A 22,619-nucleotide genomic window follows, 5' to 3' on the forward strand; every position below is an offset into this window, starting at 1 on the left:
TGATAAAACATTAGATTGGGTATTTTTGTTTCAGTTTCATGCTTGTGCAGATCACTAATCCACTTTCAGTCACTTTATGGATTTCCTGCACTAGCCTGCATGGCTTATAGATGACATATCAAACCTTCAACTGAGGCCTACAGATGTCAACCAAACGGCGGGGGGCGGGGGGGATCACTAAGCATCCCGACATCAATGTAATTTCTTTTACTCCCTGCTTTACGAAGCTACTAAGCATGGGTATAAAGGAGAGGCTTGTTTAAGTGGAGGTGATTAAGCCTGATTGATGAGACTGTGAGGAGTCGTGGGTGGAGGGGGAGGCTGAGCTAGGCTAGCGGTGCTCTTGCGGCGCTTGATTCAATTACCTCAGCGCATGAGCTTTGAGAGGAGATAATCTAGCAGTAAAGATCCAGTTGAATTACATTTCCTTCCACTGCTGCCTTATCAAAAGAGTTTTATTGACACCAGCAGCGGTGTGACCCCTAAGGCGGGAGAAGTATCCCAAAGTTGGAAAGTCGAGCCCAGAGGAAGTATGTAGTAAGATGGAAAGTTTTCTCTAATTAAATGACTAATGAATCTTTTTTTATAAAGGTCTGAAAGTCGCTGCTAATTTAGTTTTTTCTTATGAATTTCCCACACTGCTGTCAAACAAACTGATTATCTTGGCATTTGCGTAGCACTAAACATAAAAAAAAAAGTAGAGCCTGCAAATCCATCATTATCGCCGTTTATGTTAATTCACTGTGCGACTTACAAGAAGAGTCAAAGCTGTAGAACTCAACAAAGAAGGCTGTGAAGCGTATTCCCCCGTCAATCACTACAATCTACAGATCACTCTCACACAGAGCTTCACATCATTACCATATCAAGCTTGTTGCGGTTCATCTTACTACATACTTAATGTTAGTTTGACATTAAGTTTCCTCGTTGTGATTTCATCATCAAAATATCTACAAAAGCATGAAGACATTTTTTTTAGATTTGTCTTGTTTGATGCTGTCTCCTCCTAGCCTGTGTGTGTGTGTGTGTTGTTTTCTTCAATCCACACTTGTCCATTCAGCGTCTCTTTCTTAGCAAATAGAGCTAGACTGTTGTTGTTGTTGTTACAATAACCTACAGTATTTCAGTGGTTTTAGAAAAAGCAATAACGTAACGCTACTGCTGGCTCTTCATCAGTGAAACAGACGTTGCAGATTGGATTATTGATTTTTTTTCAAGTTAACATTTACGTTACTAATCACGGATGCAAAGATCAGCACACCACGCTGCTTGTAAAGGCCTCATAGAGAGATCTTTTCAGCTTTTACACCTGATTGACTGAATTACATACAGGTGTGACTGACTGCTGAGTGCTGTGAGAGAGTCTTGGTCTCACACAGAAGCTGCATTTGCAGTTGGAGCATGGCATGTCGGCCCTGAGGCTCGACATTCGTTAGCAAAGGGAGAGTGTTTTTCACTGTTTTTTTCATGGCTGCTGACAAAGACAGCTTAAATAGGGGGTTAGTTGTTCCTGCTTCAGGAGAAAAGGCCTACTGCCTCCTGTAGACAGCCAGTGCTAGTGCTGAAGCAGAGTGCAGTAGCCACCTCTACCTGTATTGCTTCCTGCTGTGTTGGGTGACGCTAACACTTGACAGAGTCTTGGCTAATTCATTGAACAAAGCTGTTTTCCCGGTGAGCTGGAAGACACCCCAAGCTCCGACCCCAGGGCTGGGGGTAAGTACATAGTTCAAATTATATGTTACGTATGTGAATGTGAGAACTAACTTCAAATGGTCATTTTGTGGGTGAAGTATTCCTTTAAAGTAAACTTCCCGCTCTATAACAAAAGAACAAACCTGTCCATTCAAACAGTCTGCTGATAGATGTCTAGTTCTCAAACAACCCCGCAAAAAACCCATTATTCAGGTCAATTTCTTTGTTATTCCCTCTTGTGAACAGGCGTGCAAATCAGTAAGCAAAGTGAGTTCTACACTTCTGTTCTACAAGGAAAACAGGGCGGATCAGAAGTTTATTTCTAACATCGACAAGCATCTGTGTGCTCTGTGTGACGCCTCAGGCTTTTAACTTCTCTCTCTCTACCTTCCACGCCGTCCTTCATTTTCTCTCTGTCTATCCACACACACACACATACCTACACACACACACACCCACACACACACACACGCACATTATTACATCCTTTCACCACCCTCTGTGTTTCCTATTACTCTGGGTGTTGTGAAACATTAATGTATAATAGCAGTAATAGCCTGTCTTGTCCCAGTGAGGCCCTTGAATAACACACACACACCCACACACACACATATACAAAATCCTTTCGGAGGACAAGGAGTAGACAGGCTGGTAGAAATAACTTACATGCATAATACATGATTTTTTATAGGCTTCTCATTCAGGTTAATGCAAATGTATTTCAATACATTTATTTTTCATGTGGCAATATGTATTGAGTGCATAGCAGGCTTAACCTACTTGGCCACAATGGTAAGTTGCTGTGAATACACTGCTCATGAATATCATCAAGCTCTCACCACAGGGGCTCAACGCTCAATGAAAGAAACTTAATCTAGTTTATGTTGTGAAGATGATAAATAACCATTTTAAATCACAGTTTAATCACATATTGGCAGAAAATTGGACTGGATGAACCAGATCTTCCCTTTGAGGTTTCTTCTGAAAGGCGAATTATTGATTCGTGAGCAGTATAGTCAAAACCTGCTCGGCGTCTCTATTGGAATTTATTTGGGAAGCTACTTTATGTTTATAATTATTATAAAAAAATGGGTCAAACTGCAGTTCAGACACTTAAACCTATAGCAAAAAGACTCTTGTCAGAAGAAACTAAACCAAAAATAAACTGAGTTTTCCTCTCCTGTGCCCTGGACCAACCATTATTATCATCCGTCTAATCAATCTGCTGAAATATTAGTTATTCTCCGTCTGAGCTAAGAGGATAGCCACAAACTGCAACATGTAATGTCAGCGGGCTCCTTTGACCTATTTCTTACTGAAACATGGTGTTCCAGGTTTATACATGTTTAAATTGTTTGGCGTTTTACTACACTTGAAATATATAAGTGTTGTTACAGCACTTCCTATAGAGAAGGAAGAAGCATTAGGAGCATTAGATCAAATGTAAAAGACTGTTTTCCTCAGATTTTACAGAAAGTGTATTGCTTTTACTTTTGGAAAAAAAATCGATCTAGATATTGATATAGACTGTTTCAACGGAATTGCATTGGGTTGAATTCATGTTTACTTCCTGTCAGCTTAAGTCTCGTTCCAAATCGCGTAATATGCACTACATACCCAATAGGTGTACTATCGTTCAATATATTTTTGTGTGAATAAACAGTCGTTTGTATCTTTTCGGACGCACTGAGCAGTAATTTATGTCGTCATTTCCTGAGGGCCTCCTTGCCGGTTGGAGACAGGTAACCACGGTAACCTGTGCCAACCTCATGTGACCAAAAAGACGGTTTGTGAGAATCAAAGTCTGAACTATTTAAGAAATATATTACACCTAGCAAAGTGAAATCTTACACTTACACTTATGGGTTAATGATGTTACAGAGCTGTCTTTCAACATCTGTTATGAACGTTGTTGTCACTACCGCATTGCATTGTGGGATATTTATGCCACTGTAGTGTCCAGCGTTTGCATACTGCAATATTTCACCCGAAATAGTTTGCGTACTATTGGTTTCATACTAAGGTTTTGGACATACTAAAAAATCACACACTGTTTTAGTGTACTAAATAGCATGTTAGTGTGGAATTTCAGATGCAACCTCATATACATTGCAACAGGAAATAAACTGGGACACATTTTGAATGTTTACGTAACAGTGAAAATATATTAATACACTGTGGGACGTTAGTTAAGTAACATCAGAGCACTTTGAGGTTAAAGCAGGAAAAGCAGAGATTTAAATAGTCTACATACAGTTGTGGGTCATTGCTCTTCCTTTTAGCTATGAATATCTCCCTACAACTAAAAGGCTCTTTGAAGAACAGGTCATTGTCAGCTGCCCCAGTGAATCTCATAATCTCAGGGGATGGCTTGGTTTCATTTAGAAAACAACAGAACTGTGGTGAGAGTATCAGAGTCAGGGTTGAAATGGTCTAACCTTGTTAAATGCGAGAATGTGATGTAAGAAACTGTGATGGGAAGTTGAAAAGGATTTTGAAATGCTATACTGACTGGAAAAAAAAAACCCCTCAGGTCACATTTTTGAAACCTTTTTAAAATTTCCATTTTGACATGGTCAGAAAACCCTCAGGTGTTTATTTCCAGCAAGTCTCTTATAAGCGTTTGACACACAGAAACATTTAACATTGCTGTATTCCATTTGTGTCCTTTGACACAGCCGCATAGCTGTGGGAGGGCCTAGGTGGGCCTGGGTCCAACCAATCAGAAGGCTTCTTTTTTTTTGCTGGATCATCCAGTGAATGGCAGGCAATGAAGCCGTTCAATTATCTGACTAAGACCAATAAATATAAAACAATTCTTTTTTCTTGTTAAGAGTACGTGATCAGATTTTTCTGAGTGGTAGTGCATTTTGCAAATGCCAGATTGCGAGCAGCCCCTCCTCTTTTGCTCACAGCCGGCGTTTCGCTTTAACAAGTAACCATGTTACAGACGTAGGCAAAGTTGTTGGTAACGTTCCGTTAAAGAGAGAAAAACCCACAATGGTCACTGAAATAACTTGAAACTGACAAAAGTAATAATAAATACAAATTTACTGAAAATTAACTAATGAAAATCAGCTGTTGCTTTTGAATTGTGGTTCAACAGAATCATTTTAAAAAACAAACTGATGAAACTGGCCTAGACAAAAATGATGGTAGCCCTAGAAAAGATTGAAAATAATTTGACCATAGGGACATATTAAACTAAGGTGTGTCCTGTAATTAGCATCACAGGTGTCTTCAAACTTGTAATCAGTCAGTCTGCCTATTTAAAGGGTGAAAAGTAGTCACTGTGCTGTTTGGTGTCATGGTGTGTACCACACTGAACATGGACCACAGAAAGCTAAGGAGAGAGTTGTCTCAGGAGATCAGAAAGAACATTATAGACCTTCATGTTAAAGGTAAAGGCTATAAGACCATCTCCAAGCAGCTTGACGTTCCTGTGACTACAGCTGCACATATTATTCAGAAGTTTAAGGTCCATGGGACTGTAGCCAACCTCCCTGGACGTGGCCGCAAGAGGAAAATTGATGACATATTGAAGAGACGGATAATACGAATGGTAACCAAAGAGCCCAGAACAACTTCCGAAGAGATTAGAGGTGAACTCCAAGGTCAAGGTACATCAGTGTCAGATCTCACCATCCGTCACTGTTTGAGCCAAAGTGGACTTAATGGAAGACAACCGAGGAGGACACCAAATCATAAAAAAGCGAGACTGGAATTTTTCAAAATGCATATTGACAAGCCACAAAGCTTCTGGGAGAATGTCCTTTGGACAGATGAGACAAAACTGGAGCTTTTTGGCAAGTCACATCAGCTCTATGTTCACAGACGAAGAGATGAAGCATCCAAAGAAAAGAACACTGTACCTAATGTGAAACATGGAGGAGGCTCGGTTATGTTATGGGGCTGCTTTGTTGCATCTGGCACAGGGTGTCTTGAATCTGTGCAGGGTGCAATGAAATCTCAAGACTATCAAGGCATTCTGGAGCGAAATGTGCTGCCCAGTGTCAGAAAGCTTGGTCTCAGTTGCAGGTCATGGGTCCTCAAACAGGATAATGACCCAAAACACAGCTAAAAACACCCAAGAATGGATAAAAACAAAACATTGGACTATTCTGAAGTGGCCTTCTATGAGCCCTGATCTAAATCCTATTGAACATCTGTGGAAGGAGCTGAAACATGCTGTCTGGAGAAGGCACCCTTCAAACCTGAGACAGCTGGAGCAGTTTGCTCACGAGACGTGGGCCAACATACCTGTCGACAGGTGCAGAAGTCTCATTGAGAGTTACAGAAATCACTTGATTGCAGTGATTGCCTCAAAAGGTTGTGCAACAAAATATTAAGTTAAGGGAACCATCATTTTTGTCTAGGCCAGTTTCATTAGTTTGTTTTTTTAAATGATTCTGCTGAACCATAATTCAAAAACAATATCTGATTTTCATTAGTTCAATTTCAGTGAATTTTTATTTATTATTACTTTTGTCAGTTTCAAGTTATTTCAGTGACCATTGTTGGTTTTTCTCTCTTTAACGGAACGTTACCAACAACTTTGCCTACGTCTGTAACTGGTGTGTCTCTCAGCAGATTGTGTCGTGGTTGCTCCTAGTGATGGCAGCTGTTTCAAACCCAAACAGAAAACCTTGAATTTTAAAATTTCAAATAAATACCCATCTGTTTATTATCTACGCCGAACATTTACATAAAAGTTACTACGAGCACACGGATGCATTTGGCTGAAAGTCGTCAGATAACACTGTCACTCGTTAAACCGAAACACCTGTGCATTGAGGAACAGAAGCCTACTTACTACTAATGTAAGAAAAAAAAAAAAATTCATGGTGAAATGAAGCCGTTTGCTTAAATTTGTCACAAAAATACGTCAGGAGGAGCATGGGGGGGAAGATAATTCTGCTCAAGTTCAACCATCATTCTCAATCTCAGCCAAGACCTACTCCTGTGCCAGTTTCTTCTCAACAAGTGCCAAGTAATAACGCATATGTATGTGGCCCCTTATCACTCTACCCATAACAAGCTGCTCTTTTGAAATACTCTTTCCACCTGTCAGTTGGATAAAACCTGGCATCATGACAGACTGAACTCTTTGTCCCCGTCGTCTCCTGCTGGAATCATCAAAAGTAAGCTCATTTACAATTTTGGACTGTAGTGAGTTTCCTGGGTTTATGTTTATTGGGTATAGTTTTTGTTGGGTGGACAATTTTATGCTGTGTGTGTGCATACATGTGGCTCATGTGGCCGCCGTGCCAGGCTATGTGATTCTATTAATGTGGCCGCCGTGCCAGGCTATGTGATGCTGTAATGTGGCGGCCGTGCCAGGCTATGTGATGCTTTAGTGTGGCCGCCGTGCCAGGCTATGTGATGCTGTAATGTGGCCGCCTCGCCAGGCTATGTGATGCTATAATGTGGCCACCTCGCCAGGCTATTTGATGCTGTAGTGTGGCTGCCGTGCCAGGCTATGTGATGCTGTAATGTGGCCACCGTGCCAGGCTATGTGATGGTGCCAGGCTATGTGGTGCTATAATGTGGCCACCTCGCCAGGCTATGTGATGCTATAATGTGGCCGCCTCACCAGGCTATGTGAGCCTATAATGTGGCCGCCGTGCCAGGCTATGTGATGCTATAATGTGGCCGCCGTGCCAGGCTATGTGATGCTGTAATGTGGCTGCCGTGCCAAGCTATGAGAGGCTATAATGTGGCCGCCATGCCATCTATGTGATGCTGTAATGTGGCCACCGTGCCAGGCTATGTGATGCAAACCCGGTCTCACTCCCAACTCCTCAAATACCACCGATTGGGCAGTGCCCCTTGGCATCGGAAACCGACGCACTGAGGCACCCTTTAACGCCAGTATGTGATGAACTAGGCTTTGAACTAACTCCAATGTTAACCCACCCAGCAAGTGACGTAGTATTAATGGCGTGAGAGACGAGAGGCGGGAGGTGCAGGTGGATGGGTCAAGCAAACATAACACTTGCAACCAGGAGACCGGTGTTCGTGTCCCGCGTGAAACTAAAAGTAACATTGACTTATTTTGTCACGTCAGTCGTTAGTCATGTGACTCGTTGGTATTGTCAGTCCTCTGAGTCACATGAGTCACTAGTCAGTGTAGTTAACATCAACCATGACCATTTCCTAACCCTAACTTCTGTTGCGGAAAACCTAACTTCCTGTGAAAACGGATATTTATTTTGAAAGGACACTATGCATGTAACGAGCGTATACTGACACGCCGTCCCTTACATGTCCAAAAGAAGCGAAAGAGGGGTGCACCGTGCGTAACTACTACTTTTGGTGAGTCCATGAGTGGCAGCTCCGATGACAATAAATGCGTTAGTGCATTTTTCCTTTCTAAAATCCTGCACATTATGAATCAAATGACAAGTCTTACACTGTCAGGAGTTTGATGGAAACATAATTAAACGTACCAAAAACCGCAAAAACAAATTTAATTGTAATCCATTTGCATGTCAACAGGCTTTTAAAAGTCTCCTTGGAAAACCATTTCAACGGATTGTCATTTCTTAAATTTTAATTCTACAGCCACTAATGTTAATTTAGTGCTCGGCTTCTTTTCAAACCACAGAGGAATGACAAGATCAGCACAAGTTGGCGGCGAGAGCCTGGTGGTGTAATGGATCCGGTTAATAAATAACACCATTCACACAGTAACTGATTACTTTCAGCAACATGTTAGACAAGTTATTAATATTAATCAACTGTTGTTTTGGTACAACATTAAACAACAACAAATGTGAAAACAAATTAGCTGTTCAGTGAGCATAGTCTCTGTGGACTCCTGAAGCCATGTGTCATATTCCCTGAATACAGATATTTGACATGATTGGATGTGTTTTTAGTAAAGATGATACAATCCCAGGAATGTGTTTAGATCACAAATAATTTGTGATTCATGGGTTTCCCTTTTGATGCCCCCCCCCCCTCCCCTTTATGTACTAATGCTGCATTTGCACTACAAACAACACAAGACTGTGATTGCATGCAGTGAAAACAGATCATGTTTTTTTTCTTTCCCTCTCTGCCGTTGCTTTTCATAATGCCACACTGCTTTAACAACTTTAACACTTCCAGCTGAAGTGGTAATCAAAAACAAAGCAAGAATAAATCAGTGTCATTCCTTAGTTCAACAACAAACCAATTGTCTGGTTGATGCTGATCAGCCAGACAATTGGCTTTGGCTTTTAAGGTTGTATTTTCATATTTGAAATCTATCATTCAGTCTGGCAGACCTCACTGCAGATCAGCTTCTTGACTTTTAAGGGGTGATGCTGTCCTAAATCGGAAGGGCCTGTATCTATCCAAAGATGTTAAATGGTGGAATTTAAATGACAGACATCTAACGACGAAGAGCCGACAGCCTTGTTAGCAGCTCTGTGACGCTCTGTTTGAGCTAAACGCTCATGTCACACTGGGTAGCCTAGCACGTCAAACTATGACGCTCCACTATGGTCGCAGTAGACACGTGATTAACCAGCCCCTTCTCATTCACATAAAAATACCTAGGCTTTGTCACGGCTGTCGGCGTGTGATAACGCTGCATAAGGCACCCTTTAGCGCTGTATGAGACGCTCTGGGCTTTCCTTTTACTACAATATAAATCCATCCACGGGAACAGTAAACGCTCAGAGAAAGTGCAGTGGTGACGTAGATTAAAGAGCAAAAGAAACACACAGGAATGGGGAGGTGGATGGGTACAACAAACACAGGGCTTACATCCAGGCCGCTTTTTGTTCAGTTTCACCTTACAAACGTAGTAGTTTTAAGCCCAACCATGTATTTTGTTTTCCTAAGTGGTTTTGTTGCCTAAACCTAAAGTGACGCCATGGGGCGTGACAAAGAGGCCGTATGTATCGAATTGGGATGAGAACGTGTTGGGTTAATGTTGTGAATTTAAACAGAGACACATGCTTAGGTTTAGGCAACAAAGCCACTTAGTTAGGTTTAGGAAAGAAACATCATGGTTTAGGTTAAAATTACTATGTTTGTAAAGTGAAAGTAAAACTTGGGACAATACATTGTTGATTTCACACGAGACACGAACAGCGCTCTCCTGGGTGAAAGTCCTGTGTTTGTTTGACTCACCCTCCATATGTGGGTTAAATTCAGTCTTTATACTACATCACCACACTCCCCAACCACTTTCTCTGAGGGTTTAATATTGACGCGGATGGGTTTATATTGTAGTTACTTGAAAACCTGGTGCGTCTTATACAGACGCTAAAGAGTGCCTTGTGTGTCGGTATCAGACGCCCTTGGAATGAGAACGGGCTTAGCAATCCATCCAGCGGTTGTCAAGACATTTTACCCTAAGCCACAAAAGTCAGAGGATATCCAAAGTCATTAGGGTTAATCCTCTGGGGACCATGAATATTAAAATTTGGTGCCGATCCAGCCAATAGTTGTTGAGATATTTCAATCTGGACCAAAGCAGTGGATCAACAGACCAACATTGCCGTCCACACTTTGTTACCTGGTGATGTTTAGATTACTTTAGTCTAGTCCTAGTAACTTGAGGAAAATATAGCTGGGTTGGGCCTAGATATTTACAGATTTTCAGATGATGAGCACGGTTCCTGCATGTACATGTTGGTCATACAAACAAGTTTAAATAAAATAAGGTGTTCAAGTCTAGTGGTTCGTACTGCGATGTGTGTCAAGAATCGACTAAAATGATTAGATCTCACTTAAATTGTTCTTGGCTTGAACTTTTTTCACGAGTTGAAGGTGACAAAACTCAGACACGGCTAATCAAGATGGCTTAAGCGCTACTAAGTAGTTCTGTAAAAATGTAAATGTGTGACCTCCCGGTGAACTTAATCCTATCAGAATCGCCGTTCTGCTGAAAGCTCTTAGTGTTCGCCAAGTTTTCAATCACTTACCTATAGAACTGACACAGCACTGATTTCACTTAGCTTTATGACACTTTTAAAATATACAGAAATAAAATTGCACTCCTCCCGAGGAAAAGATAAATGGTGCGTTGACACACATATGGTGATTGGTGCTTTTATAAAACTTTAGTAGTTCCGTAACTCAGCAATTCATGCTGGTGTTTCCTTTAAACGAAGACAACAATAGCATCTGCTCGAAAACCCCATCATTAATCCTGCAGACCAAGCATGAAAAATGAAGACAGATCACAGGGAGCGGTAGTCCTATTTTGGGGCGTAATTTATATGTTGTGTTTGCTTCCCAGGCAATCTATCCAGTTTATTGAGGCGCTGAAGAAAACTAATCGCTGGTCTGCACTTTGAGACTCTCTCTGTGTGGACTGCCTCTCACATTTTATGAATAGAGTTGAACTCTAGATGTGATGTGGACCCTTTTGCACAGGACATTATGTTAATTAAGACAAGCTCGTGCGCTGATCTGATTGCTTACAGCCTTTCGTGAGCTTAATTACAGCTTGGAGGCTTATTCAAGTCAATCTATATATTTATCACCGAGCTTCGGGCTCTTGACAAAAGGTTGTAATTTAAAACAACGTGTTGCCTAAGAGGGAGAGTGTTACATATGCATGATCATTTAAGATACTGAATAATTTCTCAAATTGGTTTCACAGAAAACACACATCTTAACACTCATGGATACAGTTGTATACATCGCTCCAGTAGCAGCATCCAACATGCTGGCTCCCCTCCATTCTCACGTACAGGCTGACCTGTCAGAGGTCATCTGGGACTGTGGATTAAGCCTTAATTGGCCTGCTTGTCACACTGGGGTTTCCATTTACTTTCATTTGGTCAGAGTTCTCCTCAGCCCAGACCGGGTCACTGGGGACCACATGATCCCAGTGAGGGCCCCCTGGGAAATTAAAGCACTGCTTGGATGTTCTTAGACTGACTCTATCTCTGTCTTTCTGTAGTCTTGCCCTCCCAGTCACCCTGGTCTATCTTGCCGACTATCTCTCTCTCTCTTTACTCCTTTTCTTTGGGCTGAGGTACACCTGGTACATCTACTCTAGTGAAACGGATGACATTTTACAGAACCATGTTTTCATTCCTTCACTGACATAAGAGACCTTAGTGACGACTGCTTCCGCATATTATCAAGGAACATACTGGTAAATCTTAAATTTGCCACAGTTTTTCTATAATCCATCGGGTGGGTCAAAGAGAGAGAGAGAGTATACAATGTGTTGCACATGTTGCCTGCCAATAAATAAACAGTTAATACGTTTGTCATGATCTCATCTCTTAATTTAAATACTTAATATACAATGCTGTTAAGAATAGTTAAACAGATAAATAATGCTACATGATAAATAAAAGGCTATAAATAGATGGGTGATCGGTATCCGTCGATACTTTCATGCTAACAATGAAACATTTATGCTATAATAGAACAACGACCCCAAGTACACAGCTCAATAAACAACTAAAATCGTTTTGAAACAGCAACATATTAAAGTCCTTGAGTGGTCAGGCTGGAGTTCAGACTTCATTGAAAATCAATCTCTACAGTGATAGCTGTGCACAGATGTTACTCATCCAGTTTGACCAAGCTTCAGCAACTCTACAAAGGAAAAAAAAGGGGAACTCCGAATTGTGCCAAGATGAGAGGTGTATCCAGGGAAACTGCATTTGGCAGCCAAATGTGCTTTATTGCAAATCTGAGCCCTGGTATAACTCGATAAGGGTTTTTGAATACATCCTGAAGGCAGTGGCGCTACAGTAACAATCCACATCTACTAATGGGAAGACAATGTCTTTAAAGGTTTTCCTCCTCCGTTTTGTTCAGGCATCAACCCTTTGCATATAGTTAAAGGTGCTAAAATTGGAAAATTCAGGGCATTAATATAGCAGCGAACAATTTGCTATGTAAAGATATAGTCAAGTAATGGCATCCAGAGCAGAGAGTGAAGTTGCTCTCCCTCTGTGTATGTTGTAATCCAAGTTTTTCTCTGTGTTTACATAGCCGGCTGTGAGCGCCGATTTAAATAAAGACATGACGGACACAGAAGTTGTAATTCCCCCGTTTGGCCACTATGTAAAATTTGTTTCGAAGCCTGGAGCTCTCCCTGAGGGCTTGAGGCAATCCCTCAATCATAGATATGCTCTGAATTTCGAATTTAGGACCTTTAAAGGTCCTCCTTTTAGGAGACATGACCTTCTTCTCATTCTCTCACTGCTTTTATTTGAGGCGTAGACCTTCCGTCTTTTACAGAAAGGTTCATTAAGTCCCTTCATCACTTTCTCGTCTCCCTTTCTGTCTTCTCTCTCATTCGGTCCCTATCCTCATATTGCTGTCTAACTTACTTACAATCAGTTACAATTTCAAGAGTGACATCTCCGTGTAGGAATGATAGCACCATACATTTCGAGGACTTATGGGGAGTCAGCTCATTCCTGTGGTGTCCACAGGATGGTGGCAAAGTGGGCAGCTGCTCCTGCCCTTTCTGTCTTGGGTGTCAAAGTGCCCTTTTCAAATGCCACATCTAAATGTTTCCACATGTTTCCTGTGAATCATCTGACTGAGGAAATTATACTAAATGGTCCTCATCTAGCCAAAAAGTCTTTATGGCTGGCATTTTGGACGGATTTTTTGCAGTGCCCTCCCTGCTATCATAGGGCATGGGCCTCTATATATATCTACCTGCCCTGAAAGTGTAGGTGCACACAAGAGACCAACTTAAAAATGATGAAGGAGGAACAGAATTTCAAAATAGTAGAGACGCCAAAGACATGTATTGACAATGTCAATACCAATTTCTTCCCTACTAGATTTTGTTTCATCAGTTGTATAAGCCTGTTTTTATCCAATAGTCTGCGGTGGCCAGTCAAAGTTGAAAAAACAATGTCAATACTCTTTATTGACTTACATAACTTTTTTGTTTAGGTTGTACAGATTTTATGGATATGAAGCATTTGAAGATTCTCCAAGAAATGACATCAAAATAAGACAAAAAATACCAATGTAGGCACTGGTGGTCCGAACCATTTCTGTTGCAGAGTTCAAAGGGTTAACCAAAACAATTACCCTTTCGTGACAGATTTCCTTGAAATCCAGAGTGAAAATAAACGTTCCTTAGTTCATTCAGTCAGTAGACCTGTAACAGCATCCAGAGACTGAAGAAGAAGTGGGGTTGAAAGTGAAAAGTGAATGGTGCCCAAACACTGTTTGTCTCTGGAAAATATCCTCCTCTCCTCTGTGTATTAAAGCTATTTTGTATTCGTGCTACACTGATGGTGATGCTGTTTCTATTGGGGGAAACACTTGATCTTTGCAGGCAATTAACTCAATATGCAATAAAATTAATTCATCCATGCAAGAAATACGTTCTCATAAAACCTCTAGCTAACAATGTGCTGTATACGACTCTCCTCACAAAACCATCAGTGACATTCCTCACATTATCTGCTCATTCTCTGTCCAAGAACAAGTCCGAAGAACTAATTTCCAGCAACCAATCCCCCTCCAATCTCGTGCGGCGAGAAACTGGATGGCCATTTGGTGCTGCGGCATGTTACTGGGCTGTATCATACACAACAGATGGGAGACACATGAAAGGTCCAGCGAGTCTCAGTGGAATGAATCCCACAAGCTTATTACTATTCTGTTCAACCCTATTTTAAGCAAAAGTACATACGATCAATTTGTCATGTGTCCCCTTCGACCACCTGGCGTATGACCTCTCTCATTATGCTGGTTAGGTCCTCGTTGGGAGACGGTGCTCAGAGGCAGGAAGTAGGTCAAGGGAAGGATGAGGACGACGTGGTCGGGTGGTTTTGCACATTTCCATTAACCCTATGAAATCAACCTACGTTCACATAGTACATTGTTAACTGAATGCATATAGGTCTTATGACTATCCAATTGGAAAAGGCGTCTACAGGCAAAGAAAGTTATAGAGAGCTGAATTGCTGTCACATTTTCTAGCTGTTCCACTAGTCTTGACCCAATTTCTTCATACTGGAATATGTTTCATCAGTTGTATAAGCCTATTTTTATCCAATATTCTGTAGTGGGCAGTCAAATTTGAGCACCTTTTGCTATCATCTAAGATTAAAAAAAAATGAGGGCTATCAAATTGAATGCGATAATAACATGTTAATTATTGTAATTTCTTTGACGCATTAACACAACTTGCGGGTTTTAGGTTGACGTTTTAAAGCTAGAGTGAAGATACTGGCATTATATGAAACTAGAAAACCTATCAACTGGTACCAACCATGTCATACTAGCTTGTCGTGAAGGTGGCTAAATAACGCTCCAAACTTATGCTAAATTTTGACGAGGATGGATATCCACAATAATAATAAATTCAACTTATAAAGCGCTTTTCAAGGACTCAAAGATGCTTTAACCCACAAGTCTCCCCTTTACAGACATGCCCATTTTATGATAATCACATGCCGTTTGGGACAAGTCATAGTCAAGTCAGCACACTGACACACCGACAGCTATTGTTAGATGTTGAGCTTGAGTTTGCCATGTTATGATTTGAGCATTTATTTTTTTATGCTATGCAATACCTGTGAGGGTTTCTGGACAATATTTATCATTGTTTTGTGTTGTTAATTAATTTCCAATAATAAATATATACATACATTTGCTGAAAGCAAGCATATTTGCCCACTCCCATGTTGATAAGAGCATTATATACTTGACAAATCTCCCTTTAAGGTACATTTTGAACAGATAAAAAATGTGTGATTAATTTGCGATTATGTATGGACAATCATGTGATTAATCAAAAATAGATATTTGAATCGATTGACAGCCCTAACAAATATATAGATTTTATTAGCATTAAACAATATCTCCCAAAATAAGGCCGTATCTGTGACTAAGTGTGTTTTTATTGTGATGTTATTTTGCTGTCACAGAAAAAAAAACATTATGTGCTGGCAAGACCTGGCGTGTCCCCAAACAATGTACATGATTGACATCTGGGCTGATCCGGGTGTTTAAACTCTGAACAGCTCATTCTCAAAGTGACAGGTTAAAAAATAAGAAACTGTTGTGTTTGCTGAGCAACACTGTGACATGGGGTGTGGTGGTGGTGGCTTGGCCGGCTGGTTGGAGGTGGACAGGGACTAACTGCCAGCTGCAGCACCTGTTCTGGGTCGGATTAATTGTCTCTGAACACGGTAAAGCACGCCCACTTAAAAAACACGCAGAGGAGAGAGAGGGAGTGTTGTGGTTTGACGTAACAGCACATGACGTCTCTCTTAAGCCATTTCAGTCATTGTGTTTTGGGGAATTAGTGTTTTTTTAGTTCATAAAGTGCCAGTAATGAGGAATGAAGAGATGGACTCTGTACTTGTTAATGTGAAGCAACAGTGCCAACTACTGCAACACTGTGCCAGTGTCCTCCCACAGTGCAAAGATAGGTGAATTATGCTCGGGCGCCATTGTTGTTAATTAAAAATTTCAACAATGCGTAGTGCGTTACAAAAAGACCACAAACAAAGCTGTTGTGTACTCGGGGGAAACAAACCATACAACAAGAAATGAACGTGCTCATGTGTAGTGTGGCGGCTATACGTCAGAACACAACTGTCCAGTCGGAGAAGAGTATGTAAATGACGTGCTCAGCGAAACACACACACACAGAGCGGCGGCTTCATGAGGCTGCCTATTCAGCCCGGTCGAATGAAAAGGTGTGGCAAATGACATGATAATTTACAAGGCATTTAGTGTGCAATAAGAACGCCGTGTCATTTGTACACCATGTAGTCTGTACTGACTGCAATGTAAACGCATCCGTGTAAATATGCTACGCTCAGAGCAAGTGAAGTAGAATAAAAAGTAAGATAGACCACTTGCGGTGGGCAGGAGAGGAGGTGGATGAGTCCAACAAACCCATTTCAACCAGGAGACTAGTGTTTTTCTCGTAAAGTTACGTTAGTGACGTTGGTGACATGTTTTCCGTACCTCTGTTACGTTGTTTCCGTAGATATTTTACTTAGTTTACGTACTTATTTTAAGCCCAACCATGACGTTTTTTCCTAAACCTAACAAACTGCAGACATTACCGCAGTTTTGTTGCGTGGCGCACAAATGACATGCGAAAAGTGGCGTACAAATGACATGTGACAAGTCTGATATGCTCATGACATACAGAATGTCCTTGTAATGTATTCTTACTTATTGGATTCTGGGGAATAGACTGATCCTGGATTTGATTCATGGTATTTTACTTTCATTTTGAGTTCAGAATAATACCCCCCAAATATTCTATCCGCTTAGAGTGCATGAGTGTTTATCCAACTGACTTTGCAACCCTGAGAAACTGAAACAAGCCAACAGTCCGGGGTTGGATCAGCATGACTTTAAGTGATTTGGGTATGTAGGTCTCAGTGAAGCGATTTTGTGCCTGCGAAATGAACAAGAGAGGGAATGGGGAAAGGGGATAAATTGGATCGGAGAGAGGAGAGAGAACGGGCGAGAGCAAGCAGTGCAAAATGAAGTGTAGGTGCAGTTTTATCGCTGAACCACAATATTAACTTCCTTTCAAACTAAGACATGCAGTATCAAAATTTCAATGTCACGTAATAGAGGGCAAAGACAAGGAACTTCAAAAAATATGAAGGAAATACATGGTGAAGGAGCACAGCTAGAGATGTGAATTTGCTGTAGTCCAGTTTGTAGTAAACTGTGGACTGCTACTGTGTCCTCTGAGGGTTAAGTGTATCTGGGAGGTGCGACCTCTGACCACCTCTCTTGTCCCCGAGGTGCAGCCAGGCTTAGGTTCATTAGCTGAACAGGTAACAGGGATGATGAATGAGCTGTATTCGCTCTGCTCCGTATATACACTCAGGCCAGCCGCAGTCAGGAAGATAAAGAGAGCCTCTCTGAAATACATGCAGGAGCTAGAAATAAAATAAAACTTGACAGATATATAAATATATATAAAAGCCATTTAAGGCATTTGTTTTTTTATTTAAATCTCTTCTTGTGTGGCTTTTTTATGCAAAGAGATCCACGTTTGGGAGTATACAATGAATATTTTACTGTAATCCTATGCATTTTTGTGTGTGTTGTTGTGAATAGGGACACATTTCGAACAACAAATCAGATGATTGGGAGCATCTATGGTGACTGAGAGAGCTCAATGCTTTTTTTCTAAGCGGGATCAATGTGATGTAAGACTGAAGTGATTAACATGTTTATTTGCTTATGTCTTTTTTATTTGTTTTGTCTTACTGGGGACCAAATTGGTATTCCCAGTCATGATTTACATAAGAAGGTCATGGTTAGCAGCAGCAGCAAGAACATAAATCTACTTTCACCATAGGTTAAAGCTCAAGTAAGCATCCATTTAATTTATGCAAATTAAGATGTCCTCAGGAATGCTAAACAATGTATGTGTGTGCGCGCTTATGTGTGTTTTGTAAGCATGTAAATGCAGTAGAGCATGTTGTTCGTGGGTGTACGTATTTAGTCTGTTGCAGCCTCACTGTGGTGCACATACTGTAAAAATAAGACCTATAGGCTGTCAGCCTAATTTATGATTGTGTGTGCATGCGTGCTGAGATATCCTGTCATATGTTTCGTGCGGCCACTGGGATCAGCTGTCAGATCAAACTGTGGAGGAGCACCAGTGGCCCATTTGGACCCATGGTCTCTATGGAGAAAAAAAATGCACATTCGAAAGAGCTCCACATAAAGATAAAAGCATATTACATGAGGTCCATAAAGGGCAAATTATAATATATTTTAATGCATTTGCTGCAAAAGCCACTATTCAAAATTACTGCTCCTTATCTGCTCTAATTATGCAAAATCCTTGAAATTGCCTTGACAAAAATATACATTTTTTGGCAGTGTGTTTTACAGTTCAAACTGAATAATTATTGTACTGATGCAATTAATGTGAAATCAAAAAAAACATACTGTTCAGTGCTCACAGACTTGTACACTTGATCCCTTCTCTTTTGCTCTTCCTGAGGTTTTGAACATGTTTACTCTTGAGGTCTTGACTTTTTCCATTTACTGAATCTATAGTCTAAGGATAGAGGGTGTGTCGTATGCTCTACGGATTGTAAAGCCCCTCAAGGCCAATTTGTGATTTGTGAAATTGGGTTAGATAAATAAAATTGACTTGACTAGAGAAATGAATGTGTATGTTCAAATAAAATAACCGATTCAATTAACACACATAAGGAATGCCTTTTGTTTCGATTCACTAGTGTGCAGGGGTGCTGTTTTGACACGTAGGGTTAATTAGTGAGGTTTTAGTTTCTTTAGAGTAAGTTAGATTTGTAGCTTTTAATTTAAGAGTGCTCCTTTTGTTCAACTTGTTTCTTTGTTTTGAACAGGACCCACCAGCCCGCATCTTTTAGTGTACCTCGTCTCCTTTTGTTGTTGGAATTATGTAAGCTCCTTGTGAATGAAATAACTTTACTTTACCGAGAACATCTGGTTTTATGTTGCCTCCCTTTCCCCTAATGAGCTGGGTCGCAACATGGTATATAAAAGAAAACATTCTGTGCGGGTCCACAAAATCAGTCTCCCATCCATTGTCTATGGAGCAGCTCCAGACTTTATACTTGATGACATCACAAGTTTGAGACTCTGGTTTCTGGCTTTGAGAGAGAGAGTAGCTCATGTTCACAAATATTGATTGAACTTTCCTGCATTAGGCCGCATGGAAATAACAAATTGGAATTCTTAATTTAGGTCATGCTCCCCTTTAAATTGGTCTAGAGCAACATCTTAAGTTTTAATATATAAAGAAAACTAACATGGATAAATGTGCTTACGTAGGATCATTAGGGTGCAGCTGAGAAACACTTCATCTAAATAATGATTCCACAGGCTTTCTTTGTTGTTCAAGCAGTCACCCCAGGTGGTACATAAACACATGGCCAATTAGTTTAATGTATGAAGGAAGCGGTGCACACTTCACAGTGTTTCCAGGACAGTCAGAGTTCTCCACCAATAACGGACTCCAGAATATAAAGTGTCAGAATTGGCAAAGGGGCATAGATGTGGCAAGTCACGGTCATGACTTGAATTCCTATACACAATTGGTCATATGTTATTTTAAGATAAGTAAGTTGCTTTTCTAAGAGTATTACATTACAGCATATATACAGTATATATACATATTTTTTACCTCTAAGGGCATGTGCAATATTTCACACATCTTACTGCGTCTTTGGTGTACCACTGTACTGTCTTGTTGGTTGTTTTAAACTTATTGCAATTGTGTGCTAAACTATTGCCCCAAGCAAAATTCCCCTTTGGGAACAATAAAGTATAGCTTATCTTATCTTTATGTAGCCGGTGGCCCATATCAAGATTTAACAAGTAGCTTTGTCATGTGGTGTAAGCAGTATTTGTTTACACTCTCAAGATAAGAACTTAGTACAGCATTGTTCATCTCAACAACCCTCAAAGGAGGCAGTTTCTGCCATATTAATAGCTCCATATGTTGAATTTCAACACTCCCCTTTGTCCTTGAAAGCAGCGGGAAGCTTTTACCTTCTCATTTCCTCTCATTGCTCATCTTTGTTTCCTACAGTCTATTTTGACCTTTTCTACTTGTGATCATCTCTCTTACACCGCTCTACCCTCCTCTATAGGTTTTCCTCCTCCACGTCTCCTCCAGGATCTTTTGAGAGGAGAAATATGCTTTGCAAATCACAGAGATGGTGCTCGTTGGCGTATTGTGACCTATGGTCCGCTTCCATACATCATAAAAGCCCCGCCAGGTGTCTTCCCCAGTAAGATCGGGCTTTTCATCATCCATCGAAGATTCGGTAGTGCATTTCTCCTTTTTCTTCACTCTTCTTGTCCCCAAGGGGACCTTAAAATAGCATGAAGCTAGAGGTTTTTTTCCATATTATGGATTGTGTGTGCTTGTTCCATTGGCGACTATTTCAATGCCTTTAATTTACTGCAGAAATTTGTAACGTTGTGTTTTTTCTTGATGTGACATTCTATTACATTAGTACTGAGTGATATTGTTAAAGGGAATCTTGTGTGGTTAATGTAGGACACAATACACTGAAATAAAACCCATGCCCAAGAGCATAGAGTGGCTGTGTGACATTTCAATTATCTGTGCATCCAACGCCTACCAGGGTTACAGGTGTGTCTCTTTCATTTGTTTCAGAGGGGCACCATCACACAGTGGTGTGATTGCTTTTATCAACAAACCTCTAGACGCCGGTTTTGCCTCATTGCCTCTGTTTCTTCCCCTCAGGACCGTCATTAATGAAGATGAACCAGAGACCTTCCTGAAACACCTTTGTTTTTTCCAAATCTGAAGCGTCCTCCATGTATTGTTACTCAAGAATTACATTAAAAAAAGGACCCACAAAAACTTACATTAGGTGTAATAAATGTTGTACAGGAGTGTGGTAAAAAAATACTGTAGAAAAAAAAGAGAAACAGCATGGAAAAAACTGAAAGCATATCAACCAATGGGGAGACTTTTTGCACAACGGAAAGTACTGTTATCACCAGTGGGCAACCTCTGGGTCTGAAAAGTGAAGCCAATGAGGAAGTGCCTTAAACTTGCATTCTTTCTATAATAGCCAGCAGGGGGCGACTCCTCTGGTTGCAAAAAGAAGTCTGATTGTATAGATGTCTATGAGAAAATGACCCTACTTCTCACTTGATTTATTACCTCAGTAAACATTGTAAACATGAGTTTATGGTCTCAATCGCTAGTTTAGCTCCACCCTCTTGTGTCACTTCTAGTAGCAAAAATACAAAACCAACTTCTGGGTTCATAGCATGATGCAAGCTGGCCCAAAGATTGGAAAAGTCCCAGCTGTAAAACAATGAATACATTTTTTTTTTTTCTGAGCGCCGCAAACCCCTCAAAATGACTCAGAATTGTGATCCATTCTGTCCAACAACATTTTAAAAGCCTATAAGAGCCATATGATTACATTATTTTATCCCATTCAAGTGTGCGAGGAGCCAATAGGAAGTCAGCCGACTGAAAGTTGCCAACTGACGCCTTCGCCAGTCTCCATTTGCAGGTTGTAGCAGCCAAGAGTCTCCCCCACCAGCTCACACAGCTATACAGCCATTTCTAGTTCCTCTGGCAATTACCATTAAATGAGACTATTTTTATGACTTTTATTAAAAAAAGCCTGAAACAGTCACCAGAATAGATTGTAGGAACAATCAATTGGAAGATTTTAGTTGAAAATGAAATTTTAGACATACATTCCTTTAAAAAAAGGTCAGTAATTTGGTGGATTTCCCCTCAGGGTAGCGGTTAAGTTGAGCATAAGGACAGGGCAAGATGAGCACTATGGGGAAAAAAATGTTACACAACTTAAAACCATTTTTTTTTTGTCCGTTTCTGTCCTTTCTCGAGGGCCTTCCAGCACACAGGGGCAGACAATCTGTCTCTCCATCCTGCCTCTGCTGAGAACCACAGCCTAATATCATATCTCACTGTGAAAATGTCTCTTACTCTGACAAAGGTTGCAGTCAAGCACAACAAACGGTTTGCCTTTCTATTTGCCGTGTCATAGTCGGTGACTTTTGCCATGTTTTTTCCACTGCCTTTTCACTGATCCAATCACTTCTCTCTGCAACCCCTTCCTTGATTGCTTTTAAAATCCTCCATGGGAAAAAAGGATGCTGGTTTGTGTGGAGTTTGCAGTCTTGTGGGATGATAGCTTTCTTGTGAGAAAATAGCTCTTGAGCAAATATGTTTTTAATTAACTTGTAGAACTAGGAGGTATAAATGTAATTAAATTGGAGTGAGCTGGGCTATTGGCCCCGTGCCGTCAAATATTCAAGGGAATGAACCTTTCCAAATGTATGAACATATCAATTTTGGGTATGTTTGTCTATGCATACAAGGGCCAGTTCTTTTTTGCCCACAGGCTTAACATAACCTAACCCCGTTCTCCAACTGTAAACAAAGAAAAGATGAATATCACAAAAAAACACACTGGATTGAT

At 40.7% G+C, this 22,619-nt stretch overlaps 1 long non-coding RNA gene across 4 annotated transcripts; it reads left to right on the plus strand.

Annotated features, from left to right (window-relative positions):
- Nucleotides 1–510: 510 nt before the first annotated feature.
- On the plus strand, nt 511–21,017 carry LOC119475924. Of its 4 annotated transcripts, none has more exons than XR_005203921.1 (3): nt 511–530; nt 20,271–20,447; nt 20,894–21,017. It is a non-coding gene; the product is annotated as an uncharacterized LOC119475924 (long non-coding RNA). The 4 variants fall into 4 exon arrangements; XR_005203919.1 differs by lacking the exon at nt 511–530 and adding an exon at nt 1,516–1,713; XR_005203920.1 differs by lacking the exon at nt 511–530 and adding an exon at nt 6,424–6,512.
- The last annotated feature ends 1,602 nt before the right edge of the window (nt 21,018–22,619 follow it).

Source organism: Sebastes umbrosus, chromosome 17 (assembly GCF_015220745.1).
Source record: "Sebastes umbrosus isolate fSebUmb1 chromosome 17, fSebUmb1.pri, whole genome shotgun sequence".
In the NCBI taxonomy this organism is placed as follows: domain Eukaryota; kingdom Metazoa; phylum Chordata; class Actinopteri; order Perciformes; family Sebastidae; genus Sebastes; species Sebastes umbrosus.